The following is a 16,777-nucleotide window of genomic DNA, read 5'->3' on the forward strand; positions in this document are numbered from 1 at the left end:
TTCCAAATTTGCTGGCATATTGAGTGCAGCACTTTCACAGCATCATCTTTTGAGATTTGAAATAGCTCAACTGGAGTTCCATCACCTCCACTAGCTTTGTTCGTAGTGATGCTTTCTAAGGCCCACTTGACTTCACATTCCAGGATGTCTGGCTCTAGGTGAGTGATCACACCATCGAGGTTATCTTGGTCATGAAGATCTTTTTTGTACAGTTCTGTGTATTCTTGCCACCTCTTCTTAATATTTTCTGCTTCTGTTAGGTCCATACCATTTCTGTCCTTTATCGAGCCCATCTTTGCATGAAATGTTCCCTTGGTGTCTCTAATTTTCTTGAAGAGATCTCTAGTCTTTCCCATTCTGTTTTCCTCTATTTCTTTGCATTGATCGCTGAGGAAAGCTTTCTTATCTCTCCTTGCTATTCTTTGGAATTCTGCATTCAGATGCTTATATCTTTCCTTTTCTCCTTTGCTTTTTGCTTCTCTTCTTTTCACAGCTATTTGTAAGGCCTCCCCAGACAGCCATTTTGCTTTTTTGCATTTCTTTTCCATGGGGATGGTCTTGATACCTGTCTCCTGTACAATGTCACGAACCTCCGTCCATAATTCATCAGGCACTCTAACAGATCTAGTCCCTTAAATCTATTTCTCACTTCCACTGTATAATCATAAGGAATTTGATTTAGGTCATACCTGAATGGTCTAGTGGTTTTCCCTATTTTCTTCAATTTAAGTCTGATTTTGGCAATAAGGAGTTCATGATCTGAGCCACAGTCAGCTCCCAGTATTGTTTTTGCTGACTGTATAGAGCTTCTCCATCTTTGGCTGCAAAGAATATAATCAATCTAATTTCAGTGTGGACCATCTGGTGATGTCCATGTGTAGAGTCTTCTCTTGTGTTGTTGGAAGAGGGTGTTTGCTATGACCAGTGCGTTCTCTTGGCAAAACTCTATTAGCCTTTGCCCTGCTTCATTCCGTATTCCAAGGCCAAATTTGCCTGTTACCCCAGGTGTTTCTTGACTTCCTACTTTTGCATTCCAGTCCCCTATAATGAAAAGGTCATCTTTTTGGGGTGTAGTTCTAAAAGGTCTTGGAGGTCTTCATAGAACCATTCAACTTCAGCTTCTTCAGCATTACCAGTTAGGGCATAGACTTGGATTACTGTGATATTGAATGGTTTGCCTTGGAAACGAACAGAGATCATTCTGTCATTTTTGAGATTGCATCCAAGTACTGCATTTTGGACTCTTTTGTTGACCATGATGGCTACTCCATTTCTTCTAAGGGATTCCTGCCCACAGTAGTAGATATAAGGGTCATCTGAGTTAAGTTCACCTATTCCAGTCCATTTCAGTTAGCTGATTCCTAGAATGTCGATGTTCACTCTTGCCATCTCCTGTTTGACCACTTCCAATTTGCCTTGATTCATGGACCTGACTTTCCAGGTTCCTATGCAATATTGCTCTTTACAGCATTAGACCTTGCTTCTATCACCAGTCACATCCACAACTGGGTATTGTTTTTGTTTTGGCTCCATCCCTTCATTCTTTTTGGAGATTTCTCCACTGATCTCCAGTAGCATATTGGGCACCTACCGACCTGGGGAGTTCCTCTTTCAGTATCCTATCATTTTGCCTTTTCATACTGTTCATGGGGTTCTCAAGGCAAGAAGACTGAAGTGGTTTGCCATTCCCTTCTCCAGTGGACCACATTCTGTCAGACCTCTCCACCATGACCCGCCCATCTTGGGTGGCCCCACAGGGCATGGCTTAGTTTCATTGAGTTAGACAAGGCTGTGGTCCGTGTGATTAGATTGACTAGTTTTCTGTGATTATGGTCTGTGTGTCTGCCCTCTGATGCCTCTTGCAACACCTACCGTCTTACTTGGCTTTCTCTTACCTTGGACGAGGGGTATCTCCTCACTGCCGCCCCTCCTGACCTTGAAAGTGGAGTAGCTCCTCTCGGCCCTCCTGCACCCGTGCAGCCACCCCTCCTTGGACGTGGGGTAGCTCCTCTCAGCCGCCGCCCCTGACCTTGGGTGAGGGGTAGCTCCTCTGGGCCATGCTTAGGGGCAGCTGAGGGGAAACCGTCATTAGATGGGTTCAAATCCCTGCTCTGCCAGCTACTTGCTGTATGACTCCAGACAAATCATTTGTACTCTCTGAGCCTCAATTTTTTCATCTGTACAATGAGCACTTAGTGTGCTAGGCCTGGTATTGGCTGGAAATAGTCTCTGGGGACAGAGCTGGGGACAGTCCCTGCCCTTGGAAAGCTCACAGCCTAGAAACCAGGGTTGCTGCTGTGAGCTGGGGACTTAAGGATGATCTTCTTGTTTAATCTGCCCCGTGAGGACTTCCCTGGTGATCCAGAGGTCAAGAATCCACCTTCCAAGCCAGAGGATGTGGGTTTGATTCCTGGTCTAAGGAACTAAGATCCCACATGCCATGGGATGTGCCCCAATGAAGACCCAGTACAGTCCAAATATATATATATATATATATAATCTGTCCGTGACCAGGCACAACTTCATCCACTTCTCTTCCAGGTGCGTTCACATCACCACATCATGCAGAACTTCTCTCTCTTCTCCAGGCCTTTGCCCATGCTGAGCCTGCTGCCAGATACCCTCTTCTGCACCCCTTGGCCTGGAGATCTGTTCATTCCCCAGAGGTTGTCTCAGAAGGAGCTTTCCCCCCTGATCTCCCTCCCAAGCTGAATCTGGTCCTCCTCTGGGCTTCACAGAACCCTAGGTGCCCCCCACCACAACCATAGTCCCCCTGTATCTTAGCAGCCCAGTGACATGTCTGTCTCTGCCAGCCTGAGAGCCCTGGGAAGGCAGAGCTGGGTCTATCTTGTTCACTGCTGTGTTCCTGGTGCCCCAAACAGGGCTTAGTACACAGTAGGCACTCACTAAATATTTGTTAAGCTCCTTGAGGAGACTTTTCTCTCCACTTTGTGGCTGAGAAAGCAAGAGTCCAGAAAGGACTGGTCTAGAGTTTCAAAGCGAATGAGTCTGAACTAGGATTCTAATTCAAACCTAACTTCCGATCCTGCTTTCCCGCACATTCTGGACACTTCTCGTGGTCCTCTGACTATCCTTTCCCCCATCTGACCAGCCTCTGGGTCCCTACTGTTTCTCTAAGATCCTCCCCCTAACAGCTCCCTGCAAGACCCCTGAGAGTCAGGACAACTGGGAAGGCTTCCTGCAGGAGGGGTCTCCTGGGCAGCGAAGTGTGCTGAGGGTTGCATCTCACAGCCTGTGGAGTGTGATGTTCCCCTTGGTTTGCTCATCCTCACCTCTCCAGCAGACACAGGACGCAGGTGGGGAATCTATTTCCGCCGCTGTCCTTACACCCACCCGTCTCTCTTGGTGACTTCATCGGGGCCTGAGCTGGGGGTGCCGCTGACCTCATCCTCCCACCTTCGGGAGGGTGTGTGAGCCTAACCTTGACACCCTAAAATAACTCAGCGGCAGCACACCCAGCCAGAATCTGGGGCAACAGTCACCTTCTGCGCGTTATCTGAGTCCCTGCCGCAGCCCCAGGAAGGAGGAGTTGTTATGGTCCATCGTTAGCAGATAAAAACTGAGCCCAGAGAGCGATTTCACTCGCCTGGGGATACAAAGCAAATGAGAGACAAAGCTGGGACTGGTCTCCCCTCGGCCGTTGCGCTCCCTTTTCAATGCATTTTCCCCGCGCCTGCTAGAGGGCGCCCATGAGCACCTGAGTGAGGCCGCGCCCCTCCTCTGCCCACAGCCCTCCAGGTCTTCCACCTCCCAGAGATCAAAGCCCAAGCTTTCTGCTCCTTCACCCCTCCCCTCCTGGAGAAAAGACCTTCAGCCCACCAGGGGGTTGTGATCATATGAAGTCCTTCCTCTTTCTGAGGACTCTCTTTTTCAACCTGTAAAATGGACAGGTTGTTGTTCAGTCGCTCAGCTGTGTCCGACTCATTGCTATCTCATAGACTGCAGCACACCAGGCTTCCCTGTCCTTCACCATCTCCTGGAGTTTGCTCAAACTCATGTCCATTGAGTCAGTGATGTCATCCAACCATCTCACCCTCTGTCATCCCCTTCTCTTCCTACTTTCAGTCTTTCCCACCATCAGGGTCTTTCCCAGTGGCCAAAGTATTGGATCTGTGATAGGGTTAAAGCAAAGTGAAGTCGCTCAGTCGTGTCCAACTCTTTGCGACCCCATGGAAAGTAGCCTGTCAGTTTCCTCCATCCATAGGATTTTCCAGGCAAGAATACTGGAGTGGGTTGCCATTTCCTTCTCCAGGGCATCTTCCCGAGCCAGGGATCAACCTGGGTCTCCAGCACTGCAGGCAGACTCTTTACTGTCTGAGCTATCAGGGAACCCCTACTATCAAATCAGATCAGATCAGTCGCTCAGTAGTGTCCGACTCTTTGCAACCCCATGAATCGAAGCACGCCAGGCCTCCCTGTCCGACACCAACTCCCGGAGTTCACTCAGACTCACGTCCATCGAGTCAGTGATGCCATCCAGCCATCTCATCCTCTGTCGTCCCCTTCTCCTCCTGCCCCCAATCCCTCCCAGCATCAGAGTCTTTTCCAATGAGTCAACTCTTCACATGAGGTGGCCAAAGTACTGGAGTTTCAGCTTTAGCATCATTCCGTCCAAAGAAATCCCAGGGCTGATCTCCTTCAGAATGGACTGGTTGGATCTCCTTGCAGTTCAAGGGACTCTTAAGAGTCTTCTCCAACACCACAGTTCAAAAGCATCAATTCTTTGGCGCTCAGCCTTCTTCACAGTCCAACTCTCACATCCATACATGACCACAGGAAAAACCATAGCCTTGACTAGACGAACCTTTGTTGGCAAAGTAATGTCTCTGCTTTTGAATATGCTATCTAGGTTGGTCATAACTTTCCTTCCAAGGAGTAAGTGTCTTTTAATTTCATGGCTGCAGTCACCATCTGCAGTGATTTTGGAGCCCAGAAAAAGAAAGTCTGACACTGTTTCCACTGCTTCCCCATCTATTTCCCATGAAGTGATGGGACCAGATGCCATGATCTTCGTTTTCTGAATGTTGAGCTTTAAGCCAACTTTTTCACTCTCCTCTTTCACTGTCATCAGGAGGCTTTTGAGTTCCTTTTCACTTTCTGCCATAAGGGTGGTGTCATCTGCATATCTGAGGTTATTGCTATTTCTCCCGGCAATCTTGATTCCAGCTTGTGCTTCTTCCAGCCCAGCATTTCTCATGATGTACTCTGCATAGAAGTTAAATAAGCAGGGTGACAATATATACAGCCTTGACGTACTCCTTTTCCTATTTGGAACCAGTCTGTTGTAACATGTCCAGTTCTAACTGTTGCTTCCTGACCTGCATACAGATTTCTCAAGAGGCAGGTCAGGTGGTCTGGTATTCCCATCTCTTTCAGAATCTTCCACAGTTGATTGTGATCCACACAGTCAAAGGCTTTGGCATAGTCAATAAAGCAGAAATAGATGTTTTTCTGGAACTCTCTTGCTTTTTCCATGATCCAGCGGATGTTGGCAATTTGAACTCTGGTTCCTCTGCCTTTTCTAAAACCAGCTTGAACATCTGGAAGTTCATGGTTCACGTATTGCTGAAGCCTGGCTTGGAGAATTTTGAGCATTACTTTACTAGCGTGTGAGATGAGTGCAATTGTGCGGTAGTTTGAGCATTCTTTGGCATTGCCTTTCTTTGGGATTGGAATGAAAACTGACCTTTTCCAGTCCTGTGGCCACTGCTGAGTTTTCCAAATTTGCTGGCATATTGAGTGCAGCTATGGACAGGTAACATTTCGCAAACCTATGCCAATGACTCCTTACATATTCAATTTTCCCTACACCCATAAGTGTTTGATTAAGATTTTCCTTTACACCTGCTCACATCGAAACATCAATACCTGTATGGATTTTTTTAAGGTTTCTTTTTTTAAAAATGTGTTTGTTGAATTTGTTACAGTATTACTTCTATTTTATGTTTTGGGTTTTTGGCTAGGAGGCATGTGGGATCTTAGCTCCCTGACCAAGGATCGAACCAGCACTCCCTGCATTGAAAGGCAAAGTTTTAACCATGGGACTGCCAAGAAATTCCCTGTATGAGTTTTTCAAAGTCCTTTTCTCTTAATCACAAACATAAAAGAAAGATCAGCATTTCTCATCATATCTAGAAGGTAACTGAAAATCCAATTTAATCTGAATCTCATTGGTTACTGATGCCTGCAGGAGCACTGATCCTGTGACGGGATTAGCAGGTAGAAAATGTGTAACAGACACCCCCTCCCCCAGGACCCAACTAAGACTTGGGGAAGATGGAAATGACGTTTAAGAAGAGTCTCTTTGCAGCTGGAGTTTGAGGTTATTTCTGCTGAGCACCCTCTGAAGTCATGTTGTTCTCGAACAAGGGGCATGCAGCTCTGGGCAACACTGACTCCCCATTCTAGGGTCAGGTGCAAAGATATCACTCCCTCGGGCAGACTCATCCTGGTAGCAAACATCAGATATTCTGTCTGCTTCCTTGACTGTGTTTTCTGTCTCTCTCAGTGAGCTTATGTTTCATGAAGGCCAGAATGGTTGTCTGCCTTGTTGCCTACTGTCTTCAGTACCTAAGACAGCTTGGCATACAGTAGGTGCTCAATAATGTTGGCGGAAGTAATGAAGGTATCCACATCTGCATCTCTTTGTGGTTGGCAGGATAATAACTCCCCCTCAAAAAAAGAGGTCCCCATCTTAATCCCCACAGCCTCTGCATATATCAACTTATGTGGCAAAAGTGACTTTTTGCAGATGCAATTAAGTTAAGAATCTTGAGATGGGGAGGTGATCCAGGATTACCTGGGTGAGCTCAGTGTCACCCCAGGAGGGAGGCAGAAATGCCAGAGTCTCAGAACGAGATGTGATAACAAAGCAACAAAGGCAAAGTGAGAAAGAGAGCAATAGTTTGAGAGAGACGTGATCAGTCTTGGCTGGCTTTGAAGATGGAGAAAGAGGCCATGGGCCAAGGAATGCAGGCAGTCTCTAGAAATTGGGAGAGCCAGAAAGTGGGTTCTTTCCTAGAGCCTCCAGAAGGAGTAAAATCCTTAATTTCAGCTCAGGGGAGCTCAGGATGGATCCCAGTGGAAAGATAAGAGGAGTCAGGACCGGGGAGAGCGCCACCCAGATCTGGTGTCCACTCAGCCAGTGTTTACTCCCAGGCATTGTTCTGGATGCTGGGGCTCCAGCAGTGGAGGAAACAGATAAATCCCTGCCCTCAAAGGGCTGACCTTCCAGTGGGGAAGACATATAATCAACAGTTCAATAAAACGCATAATACAATGGCAAATTCTTTCATCAAACATGAAGCCGATTGCTGGAGGGACAGGGTGATTATGGAAGGCTTCTCTGAGGAGATGACATTTGAGCAGAGACCTAAAGGAAGTGAGGAGGAAGCTGTGTAGATATCTGGGCAGTCAACACATGTGCAAAGGCCCTGAGGCATTAACTCTAGAGAACTGTGGATTTGGGAAATGATGGAGGAGAGTTGATGTTGCTGAGTGCATCCACCCCATGACCCACTGATTCCATATTTAATCATAGTCCTCAGGGAAACACTTTGCCTAATACATAAAGAGATGTGTGTGTGCTAAGTCATTTCAGTTGTGACTGACTCTCTGCAACTCTGTGGACTGTAGCCCACCAGGCTCCTCTGTCCATGGGATTCTCCAGGCAAGAATACTGGAGTGGGTTGCCATTTCCTTCTCCATTAATCAGCTATACTCCAATAGAAAAATAAAAGGTTTAATAATAATAACAATAAAGGAACTTCATATAATTAAAACAACAACAACAGAAAAGCAGGAATTGACCTAAAAAAATCCATAGTGTAAATAAGGGCATATTCTAACAATGCAATAGTGTAGAATAGTCAAAAAGGACATAATTAAATCCATACAATAATGATTTCTAGGGACTTCCCTGGTGGTCCAATGGCTAAGACTCCATGCCTCCAGTGCAGGGGGCCTGGGTTCAATCCCCGGTCAGGAAACTAAGAGCCCATATGGCACAGCAAAGACCTGGCATAGCCAAATAAATTCATTAAATAAATAAAAAGAATTTTTTTTTTTAGTGTTTCATTTGATATTTATTAGATAAAAAGATCTCAGTATTTGGTCTTTTGAGTGTTGAATACAGAAGTCAATTCCTCTTCTCAAACTTTAAGTCAAACAGTAGAGAGGGAGGTTCAAAATACACAGTAATATTCCGGGAAAGCAGCTCTTTGGAAGTAATCCTGCCTTTTAGCAATTGCAGATTTCTCTGGTATAAATACTCCTGCTGCGGCTGCGGCTGCTGCTGCTGCTAAGTCGAATCAGTCGTGTCCGACTCTGTGCAACCCCATAGACGGCAGCCCACCAGGCTCCCCCGTCCCTGGGATTCTCCAGGCAAGAACACTGGAGTGGGTTGCCATTTCCTTCTCCATTGCATGAAAGTGAAAAGTGAAAGTGAAGTCGCTCAGCCGCGTCCCACTCATAGCGACCCCATGGACTGCAGCCTACCAGGCTCCTCCATCCATGGGATTTTCCAGGCAAGAGTACTGGAGTGGCTTGCCATTACCTTCTCCAAAAAGAATTTTTAAAAAATAATGATTTCTAACATTTATTGAGCACCTACTATGTACCAGGTACTGTGCTAAGCACTCTATGTGTAATAACACACAGCAACTCTTAGAAAGCAATCCTAAAATGACTACTAAAGAGTACCCACTGAAAAGGAGAGAGTATCAGTATCTGTATTTTCCCAAATGTGGCAATTTTAAAAGAAGTCCCTGAATTCTTTGACAGTTTATTCAACAGGTGGAGCCCAGTTCTCCTCTTTCTGAGGGTGAGTGGACTCAGCAACTGGTTTTTCACGCATAAAATAAGGCAGGAGTGACTAGGATGTAAAAGGCTCTCTGGCTTCCTTCTTGGTGTCTTTCTTGGATCACTCAGTTGATGGGGGCAGGGAGTGAGGAGCCAGCCACCATACTGTGAGGATGCTCAAGCAGCACTATAGCAAGGGAGAGGAACTGAGGCCTCCTGCCAGCAGTGGGGTGCATGGACTGCCTTGAAAGTGGCTCCTTCAGCCCCAGTTGAGCCTTAAGATGATCCAGCCCCAATCAGTGTCTTGACTGCAACCTCATGAGGGACCCCAACCCAGAACCATCTGGCTATACCACTTTCAGATTTCTGACCCTTATAAATGAGACAATAATAAGTGTTCATTGTTTTAAACTGTTATGTTTCAGAATATTTCATTATTCTGCAATAGATGGTGAGGAAACTGAGACACAGAGAGGTTAAGGAACTTTCCCAAAGTCACAGATTCTTACATGGCAGAGCTTGAATTCGAACCCAGGCAGTTAAAAATACAATGTTAGTAAAATCATAATAATAAGTTGCACAATTATATATGCCATGAGTACATTAATGTCTTTTTTTTTTCTGCAGCACTGCACAATTTGTGGGATCTTAGTTTCAGCCAAAGACTGAACCCAGGCCCTTGGCAGTGAAAACGCAGAGCCCTAACCACTGGACCACCAGGGAATTCCCTGCATTTTTTAATGCACAAAATAATCCTATTCACTGTTCCTGGATATAAATGTGCTTGAGAGAACATACAGATATAAGCACTCCCACATTTTGTTTGTTTCTTAAAAAATGAAAAACGACCTGAAGCAGATATGACAAAGGTTAACCATTCATTGTCAGCCCTGGGTGGGAGACACACAGGTGTTTGCTATGTTCATCTTTGCACTTTTCTCAAAATGAGAAATAAATGATTATAAGGAAGAGAAAAAGTTAGTGGTGGAGGACTTAAATGGGAGGGGAGGAAGTTCCAGGCAGAGGCAGCAGCTGAAGCTGGTGAAGACCTGAAGGCAGCGGTGAGCTCGGTCTTTTGGGGAAATGAGGAAACCTAGAACCTCTCATTCTACACCCTGGTGGCACCTTTGGGTCATGTATGCAGCCCCCACTTCAGACCAATTAACTCAGAACCTGAGGGCAAGCAGGGACAGGGTGGAGGACAGTGGCAGGGTTTAATATGTCCCAGGTGATTCTAGCATGCGCACATTGTCGGGAACCATTGAATACACAGTCTAGTGCAGTAGCCACTTAACACCTGTTTGCTGAGAGTCATAGAGAAGCTGAGGGGGATCGATAGGCCTCTGCCAGCCTGTCATTTGGACTTGGGAGAGGCCATCATCAGCCTAAGAGAATCCCAGGTGATAACAAGTGCTGTAAAGAAAATGCAGATAATAATGAAATTAATTATATCTTCTTCGGTGTCTGTTGATAACATTTTAAATAATAAATTGTTCTTGTTAAATTGTTTGACAAAAGAAATAAAGAAAATGCAAGAAGATGATGCGATAGGAAGCAGCCAAGCAGCCTTTTGAGCCAGCTGGTCAGGAAGAGCTTCTCGGAGGAGGTGACTCTTGAGCTGAGACCTGAAGGGGGAGCTGGCCCTGGAGGTGTGTGGGAAATGTGTGCCAGGCAGAGGGAACAGAAAGGGTGGAGGCCCTGGGGGAGCAACAAACATATAAACAGGTGGTTTGCAGCACAGGGTGAACAGGGCTGTTCTGGGGGTCTCTAGGGGTGGCAATTCAGCCCACCACAGCAAAAATGCCCCCTCCCACTTCCCCACAGCCTTGAGAGAAACAGCACCTGAATAGAAGCGCTTATTTTTTTTCCCCCAAAGGAGAGCAAGCGTGAACACGATCACCCTATATCCATCTGATTTTAAATTTAGCCCAGTGCACATGGAACGCAGTTCAGGGGAAAAACAAGGAGTTACAAAAATATAATTCCATTTTCCGTCATGGGCAGCAGCAGAGGGAGTGGAGCAGGGAGAGATGGGGGTGGGGTGGGGTGGAGGATGAGGAAGAGGTAAAACTCCCAGAGCAGCTACACGATATGGCCTGCTGGGACAGAAGGCTTCTGGGGTCCCATCCTGGGTTCCCCACTTTCTCCAGTGCTGCCTCCCGACAGCTCTGTCCCTGCACAGACATAACGAGTAATGAGAATGGCCAAGTTAAAATCCAGCTCCGTCCCATCCCACGCTGCCCCCAAACGCCCATGGGTCCCCACTGCCCTGCCAGCAAGACACAGACTCTCTCCTTGCCCCGCGCTGTGTTCCTGCCCGGGTTGGGAAAACACCGCCTTCCAGCCTAAAGAAACCACACATGCTGGCGACCAAGAAATGACCCCAAATGTAAAGACTGTAAGCAACGCACGTCACTGCCCATCGTTTCTGTGGGTCAGGAACCCAGCTCGGCTTAGCCAGATGCCTTTCTTCAGGGTCTGGTGAGACTTCATTCAAGGAGACACCTGAGGACCCCATCTCATCCGCAGCACAACTGGGGCAGCCTCAGCCCTACAGACTGGCTGCAAGCTGTTAGTGGCTCTCGGAGTCCTGCCAGGTGGCCTTCTCCATCGGGGCAGGCTTGTGGGGAGACAGAAAGAAATAACAAAGCTGAAGTTACAATCTCATGTAATTTAATGGACTTCAGAAGTACCATCCCATCATATTTTGCTATACTCTGTTGTTTAGAAGTGAGTCTGAGGGACTTCTTTGGTGGTCCAGTGGCTAAGACTCCCACTCTCCCAATGCAGGGGACCCAGGTTTGATCCCTGATCAGGGAACTAGATCCCTCGTGCTACAACTAAGAGTTTGCATGCAGCCAAAAAAGATCCTGCGTGCTACAATTAAGACCCAGCACAGCCTAATTAATTAATTATAAAAAAAGAAGTGTCAGAGACCCCGTTAACACCCAGTTGGAGGGAATTGAACAAAGTGTGATATAGGAGGAGGTGGGGATCCTTGGAGGGCCATTCTAGAACTGGGGCTTCATTAAGGGTATCACTTCAGGCTCATGCTGTGGAACCCTACACAGCTGTTAAAAGTGATAGGGGAGTTTTGAGTTAGAATGTTATTCTGTTGGACTTTCCTAGTGGTACAATGGATAAGAATCTGCCTGCCAATTCAGGGGACACAGGTTCGATCCCTGGTCCAGGAAGATCCCACATGCTGCCAGGCAGCTAAGCCCAGGTGCCGTAACTACTGGAGCCTATGCACCTAGATTCCATGCTCTGCAACAAGAGAAACCACTGCAGTGAGAAGCCTGTGCCCCACAATGAAAAGCAGCCCTCGCTGTCAGCGACTAGAGAAAGCCTGTGTGCAGCAGTGAAGACCCGGCACAACCGAAAATAAATAAATAAAACTAGAGAGAAGAGAAGGGAGGTGAGAAATCTGTAAAAAAGAAGGAAAAAGGAATATTACCCTGTTACTATCCCTCATAATCTAGTAATGGTCTTACCTCAGGGCCTTTGCAAGTGCTATGCCCTCTCCCTGGAATGCCCTCTCCTTCATATCTTTGTATGGCTCCCTCCTTTATCTCTTTCAGATCTGTGCTCAAACTTGGAGAGGCCCTCCCTGATCACCCTCTGTTAAAATAGCACCGTTCCATCCCCTATCCCCCCTAATTTGTTCAGTCCACAGCTCAGCTCACCATTTGACTTTACATATTTATCTTGTTAGTTCTCCACTTCCCACTGGAATATCAGCTCCACAGAAGCGGGGACGTCTGTCTGTTCTGTCACTGCTGAATTCCCATCACCTGGGCACACAGTAGGTGCTCAATAAAAATGGATTGAACAAATGAATTTAGACAAACATGCCCCCTCCCCACAGATTCTTTGCTTAATGTCTTCTCCCTGATGAAAATCCTGAATATCAACTCTTTTCTTATATGCCACCTCCACCCCCAGCCTCAGACTCTGGGACATCAGTGGTCTTGATCCTGTCTTTCAGCTTCATCTTTGTTGCTAGGCAACCCAATGCTCTTGACTTCCCCACCCCCAGTCCCTTAATCCACATTCTTTTCTTGGAATAGAACAGACTAGCTTGTCCCACCAGCCCACCTCCTCCCCACTAGCCCCTATACCCCTGGCCACCCTTTCTGAATCAAATCGGCTTCTGAATGAGGGTCCCAATGCAAACCAGCCCTTCCTCATCTCTCTCCACTTTCCCAGGATCATCCAAGTCTATAGTGATCCCTCTGACTCCATCTTTCATGTGTTCTAAGCGCTTTCTCTGCGCAGATTTGCTTAATCATCACCCACTGAGGTGACACCCTCATCTTCCCCCATACAGATGAGAGAGCTGAACTGTCAAAGAAGGGGCACAGCAAGCAAGAACCAGTGGGACTCACATCTGAGGCTTCAGGGGGTCCCAGGCGAGGTACTGTGTGACCTTGGGGAGGTCTCTTTCCCTTTCTTGTCCCCCACCCCGACTCCTAGCCAGGCAGTGAGGAGAGAGGAGGCTCTGGTTTAGGTGGGAAAATTAAGGCTGCACCAAAGAGGGACTTGGAACAGGGGCACTAAAAGATAAATTGGTGACCAATCACTAGGAATAAAAGATTTTGGGGGACAGGCATCCTAGCAGACAGCACAGCAGGTGCAAAGGCCCTGGGGCCGGACCCTGCCTGGTGTGTTGGAGGAACAGGGAGGAGACCTGTGTGGCTGGAGCAAAGTGAGAGAAAGGAGAGAGGGAAGAGGGGAGGGAGGGGATGGGGCAGGTCACCCAGGGCCCTGTGGGCCATGGAGAAGACTTGGGTTTTTTATCTCAAGGGAGGTGGGAGCCCTGAAGGGCTGTGGGCAGAGGGAGGATGGATCTGACTTAGATTTTAAATTGATCATTCTGAATTATTTCACAGAAGAAAAACAAAAATCTCAGGCAAAAGTAACAAACTGGGAGAGTAATATTGACATATGTACTCTGCTGCTGCTGCTGCTAAGTTGTTTCAGTCATGTCCGACTCTGTGCGACCCCATAGACAGCAGCCCACCAGGCTCCCCCATCCCTGGGATTCTCCAGGAAAGAACACTGGAGTGGGTTCATATGTACTCTACTACGTGTGAAATAGTGGAGACCTGCTGCATAGCTCAGGAAGCTCAGCTCAGGGCTCTGTGACGACCTAGAGGGGAAGAATAGGGTGGGGAAGAGAGATTCAAGAGGAAGAGGATCTATGTGTACATACATAATAGCTGATTCACCATGATCCACAACAGAGCCTAACACAACATTGTAAAACAGTTATACTCCAATAAAAAAATACTGACTCAGTGAACATAGAATTTGATCAAACTCTAGGAGATAGCGGAGGACGGAGGAGCCTGGCGTGCTACTGTCCACAGGGTTGCAAAGAGTTAGACATGGATTAGTGACTGAACACAACAAAAGCAAAATAATAGGTGAAAAAGAAAAGTGACGAAACAGTAACTGCGATCCTTAATTGAGGTCGGTTCTTATGCAATAGTATTCTCTGGACTTTATGTTTAAAAAGAGAGAAAAAAAAAGTCCCCAAATATAAACCAACTGTTAATAATACATGAACAACGACAAGTTGAATTTGATTGGTGGGCCTTCACCTCCAGCCCCAGCTGGAGCCACTAACCGGGACATCCAAGGCCTCCCTCTGGCACAGTTGGCCATTTCCTGGGGCTGGGCACCCGTGTCACTGCCCACGCACCTTAGTCTTTCTGGCAGGGAGCCTAGCTTCTTCCCTGAACTTGACGAATTCCTCAGCTCTGAAGGCCTAATTGTGCGTAAATCCAATCGAGTTATCAGGCCCTGATGAGCAATTCCCGAGATTATTTAGCTCAGTGAAGTAAATAATGACATTAGCATCTCCTGCGAGTTCCTGGAGCCCCCGTCCCCCACTTCAGTCTTGTATTCATTTTCTGCATGGTCTTTTGAGTGGTGGGAATAAAGATGTGGAGGTGAGGGTAGAATCTTCAGATGTTAGCATAGGAGGGACTCAACACTTTCCTACAGATGGGGAAATTAAGGCCCCAAATAGGACGTGTCACACAGAAAGTTAGGGCCTCTGGAATCCGTCTGCACCTCTTCAACCACGGCTGCAGACACTGACAACCCACATGGGCATCTCCCAGCTCACTTCCATCCTTGGATGTGCCAAGGCAGGATTCAAATACCAGCAGGAGTGACATTCAGAGCGTGTGTGTGTGGGGGTGTGTGTCGGGTGGTGGGTAGGGGAGGCTGTAGTGTTCATGAATCCTAAGATCTTGTCTTATTGAGAGAGACAAAGAGACACTGATTGACTTTCTGCTGTGGTAAGCTAAGTATGCCTGATTTTTTTTTAAGTATGATAAGAATGACTACTTAGAGGACAGAAATAGAGTGAATGATTTTCAAGCCACTAGAGAGAATAATAAAAGGAAATAGAGAAAATCCCACAAGTTCAGCAGGAGGTTGAAGAGAAGGTAAAAAGGAAGTAATGGGAAAAAATGGTGTTGACCATAAAACACTATAATAGAAAGCGATGGAAATATATCCAAATACATCTGTAAATTCAACAAATATAAGTGGATTAAACTCAACAAATATAAATGGATTAAACTCACTACTCGAAAGACATAGACTCTCAAATTAGACACATAAAAACAGCAACAAAGAAACAAAATCCATCACTGTGTTCTTTTGAGGACACACACCTAAAACAGAATGCTGATCATCAGCAAATAAATTGCAAGGAAAAAAAGACATAAAGAGACATAAAGAGAAATCAAACAATTATGTGTGTGGATCTTGTCTGGATCCACTTCAAAGTGTAGGAATTGTTTTTTTTTAACTTTTTTTAGACTTCCTTTGTGGTCTACTGGTTAAGACTCAGCGTTTCCAATGCAGGGGGCGAGCATTTGATCCCTGGTTGGGGAACTAAGATCCCACATACCACACAGCATGGCCAAAAAAAAATTATGACTTTATGCAACTGGAAGTTTAAAGGCTGACGGACTGCTGGACGATATTATGGAAATATTAATATTTTAACCATGAATCCTTATCTTTTAAAGATACAAACTGATCTGTGTATGTCTACATTATATGATTCCAGAATTGTCTTCAAAATAATACTAATGAAGATGAAACAAGATCAGTGATGAATTGATAAGTTTTGACATTGACAATGCTTACATAGGCTTCATTGCATTAATCTCTACTTTTATATGTTTAAAATTTCCCATCATAAAATGTTTTTATATTAAAAAAAAGAATGATGCAGATAAGCTTAAAAATTAAAGAATAGAAAAGAATTTACTAGGGAAATATGAACTCCCTAAAGAGCCCCCAGAATAATAAACTAGGCTCACCTCTGCATGGGTGGTGATTCTTTACCAACTGAGCTAACAGGGAAGCCCAAATGAATCTGTACCCCTCAACAACTCCCCCCCATCTTCAGGCCTCAGTGTCCTCTCCAAGATGGGCAGAATTCTTGCCCTCCAGGAGTTAAAGCAGAGAAACCAAAATCAGGCACACATTGTAGGGACTTCCCTGGTGGTCCAGTACTTAAGAATCCACCTTGCAGTTCAGGGGTGCAGGTTCAATCCCTAGTCAGAGAACAAAGATTCCCATGTGCCAGAGCCACTGATCCTGCAACAGCTGTACACTGCCTGTGCCACGCCCAAAAATCCCGCGTGGAGCAACAGAGAATCTGCCTGCTGCAGCTAAGACCCAACAACAGCCAAATAAATATATATTTTTGATGTTGTTTAAACACACACACACACACACACACACGGTACTGATTGAATAGTGCCTGTCTGCCCTGCCACTCCCACTGCTCCTGGACAAATTCAAGACTGCTTGGAACCTCAGAATGGGATTTTATTTGCCACTGGGGTCCTTGCAGATGTAATTAAGGATCTTGAGATGGAATCATCCAGACTTAGCTGCTGCTGCTGCTGCTAAGTCGCTTCAG

At 46.2% G+C, this 16,777-nt stretch overlaps 1 long non-coding RNA gene across 1 annotated transcript; it reads right to left on the minus strand.

Annotated features, from left to right (window-relative positions):
* Positions 1-10,783: 10,783 nt before the first annotated feature.
* On the minus strand, positions 10,784-12,908 carry LOC133251985 (uncharacterized). The gene is made up of 3 exons (XR_009737786.1): positions 12,507-12,908; positions 11,232-11,440; positions 10,784-10,994 (listed from the first exon to the last, which is right to left on the minus strand). It is a non-coding gene; the product is annotated as an uncharacterized LOC133251985 (long non-coding RNA).
* Between the last annotated feature and the right edge of the window lie 3,869 nt (positions 12,909-16,777).

The sequence above is a fragment of the Bos javanicus genome, chromosome 7 (assembly GCF_032452875.1).
Source record: "Bos javanicus breed banteng chromosome 7, ARS-OSU_banteng_1.0, whole genome shotgun sequence".
Taxonomy (NCBI): Eukaryota; Metazoa; Chordata; class Mammalia; order Artiodactyla; family Bovidae; genus Bos; species Bos javanicus.